General features: G+C 36.6%; 1 protein-coding gene and 1 long non-coding RNA gene across 3 annotated transcripts in view; both read right to left on the reverse strand.

Moving 5' to 3' along the window:
* The window catches only part of LOC122088901 (tyrosine-specific transport protein-like), a 106,375-nt gene that overhangs the window by 80,839 nt on the left and 22,791 nt on the right, over nucleotides 1-2,745 (reverse strand). The window lies entirely within an intron of this gene.
* The window catches only part of LOC122088905, an 8,597-nt gene continuing 8,235 nt past the window's right edge, over nucleotides 2,384-2,745 (reverse strand). Inside the window, exon 4 of the long non-coding RNA XR_006143182.1 lies at nucleotides 2,384-2,583. This is a non-coding gene — a long non-coding RNA (uncharacterized LOC122088905). The remainder of the gene's footprint in view (nucleotides 2,584-2,745) is intronic.

Here is a 2,745-nt window from a genome sequence, read left to right on the forward strand (position 1 = left end):
GGTGGGGGAATGGGTTGGACCGCTAGTCATTCTTAAGAAATGTTTTTAACAAAGGACTGGATCTCAGAATTGTGGGTCAGACATTCCAACTCTCAAGTGCTTGGTCTGAACGGCTGTTGGTAGTATCAAAGAAATACAGAGAATATAGCATGCTTCTTAAAATAAAACCACTATTTCATTTTATTTGATGCTGAGTATATGGTGGTACTCATATATTTGTAAGAGTTCACATTTGCAATGAGTCCTGGATCCATTCCTCAAGGTTCACTTATTTGCAAAGAACTGAAATAGTTTTATGCCATTAAAATTACCTTTTTCCTTTTAAGCTACCCCATCAGCAGGGCTCGGGCCTTAAATCCTCATTTTTTCCCCTTTTCTTTGAAACCAACCAGCAAGATGGCCCCTTGACAGTCTGAACAGTGGACCACAAAGTCCAATGGTCCTTGAAAACATTGTTTGAAAGCAACTTATTATAAGAGTACATTTTTTTTTTCTGAAGCTCTCAATCATCTACAACCAAAAAACAAAAGCTCTCTCACTTATCCTTATGTTATGATTTATTCTTTGCCTGCAAAGAAGGTTTTCTTCCCACTTATAGCACTTGCTGTCTTCTTGATTTCCCTTCTGCCATTTTTCATTCACATTTGGTTCATGACACATCTTACCTGCCTAAAGAGTCTAATGGAAAGGGCTTGATCACAGAATATAGGACTACCAAGGACCAAATCCTAAATTCCTAAACTCCTAAATAAGATAGTCCATCACCATCCTTGCTACAGAAAACATGAATCAAAAGACAAGTCACACAAACTCACATAATTTGAGCAAACAAACAGAGTAGCTCAACAATATATTCTCATCTTCAACTCCTATTGTTATAGGAAACCAATGGCCAAACATAGAAACCCCCATTGGATATAGACACTGGAAAATCTTTTAAAATCTGAAAACCAAGAAAAAAGAACTAAGGACTTTATTTGAATACTCCAGAGAGAGAGAGACTTATGCCTTCTCCCTACTTTGACCATCTCAAACCTTGGAATAGGGCTTTGTTGATGTTGTTGACAATCTAGAGACAATATAGAAATCCTTATACAAATGAAATCTAAACCACATGCTCATCAAGCCACTGCCCTTCATGTGTTCCTAAAAGCATTTATCATCCTTTTCGCCAAATTCCAGTTTACAAGCACATCACTGACAGGCCAAAAAGAGAGAGATCCCTATTGGAAATGGCTCGACTGAACCATCATTACCACTACCCAAGGACATCAGTTCATTTACCACCATTTCTTTAACTACTTCCCACATTTCTTACTTGCAAAGCATCTTCTAGGCGCTATCAGAAATCACATCAGAGGAAACTAGACACAGTATTCATGGCAGGAATGTATGCATGTGTTAAGTATGTATAGTGTAGACTTATAAGTACAGATATCTGTGTAAATGCCTGCTGAAAAAGAGACAAGGTTCAAAGATTCAATTTCAACCAGGGTTTTGACCTTTGTTGAAACTGAAAATTTTCGCAAAATGCCCAAATTTCGGCCAAAAAACTGAAATGCGCATTTCGGTGGTTAAACAGTCGAATTTTCCCTGAAAGTTCAAGGAAAGCCTATTTAAACATGATTCCACATGTCCAAAGCATTAGATTTAGAGAAAAAAAAAAGTACTTTGGTTTTGGACCTTAGTTTGCTACTGCACATTATAGCCTAATGTATACTTTCTCTTATCTTATATAACCTATTCTACACATAATTAAATACTAGAAAACACACAAATTCAATCAAAGCAATTGGTATGTTCATTCTGACAGATGGATAGGGAGTACGTGATTTAGCCACGTGTCAAATTTCAGAGTCTAATTCAATGAAATACCCCCTTTTGTATTGGCAACCATCTCATGTGTGTCCATGCAGGTGTACCAGTACTCTAGACATTGTCATGCTATCCCCCAACTCCGAGTGGGAGCAGACAGTTTATTAGAGGGAAAAAAAAAAAAACATAAAATGGCTCAGATTTGTCTTGTGATTTTTGAAAACATCACCTTCCATTCTATGGATAACTACTCTATGTATTAAGAATGAAGAAATGCCATTAAATAGCACACCAGTGTCAAAATTGTCATCAAAGACAATAAATTCAACTGCCGACACCCTTACGTCTATGTCGATATTTATGTAATTATTGACATCCCTACGTCTATGTCAGTAACAATAGAAATTTCGATCAAAACGAGGTATATATCGTAAGGGTTTATAACGTTTTTCCGAAACAACAGAAACAAATTGGTTCTTTCGGCATTTCGACCAAAATTTCAGCCAAAACTTTGTAACATGAAAGATGCAAACGTTTTTTTTTTTTTTTTTTTTTTTTTTCCACTCTGAGCCAGCTCAAAACCGAAATAATTCGTCAAAATTTTGGTATTTCTACTGAAAGTTTGAACCATGTAAAAAGAACAGCAGAGAAGCTAATAGAAAATTCAGAACTAAGAAATTTGCTTACAGCTATAAGTTTTCCAGCATTCTCAGGTCTTTTTGCAATACTGATGGCAGCAGCTGCAGCAGCTCCAGAAGAGATACCAACCTAGGGATCAAATGGGAAACAATTAATTTGTCATAAAAGGGAGAATCAATAAAGCCCCACACTAAGCATATAGAAGGATGCCTGATAATGGGTTCATGCAATATTATATGACATTGCTTTAACTGAAGATATCAAGGAAACCCTATCACAACCCCCCCCCCC

The sequence above is a fragment of the Macadamia integrifolia genome, chromosome 9 (assembly GCF_013358625.1).
Source record: "Macadamia integrifolia cultivar HAES 741 chromosome 9, SCU_Mint_v3, whole genome shotgun sequence".
Classification (NCBI taxonomy): domain Eukaryota; kingdom Viridiplantae; phylum Streptophyta; class Magnoliopsida; order Proteales; family Proteaceae; genus Macadamia; species Macadamia integrifolia.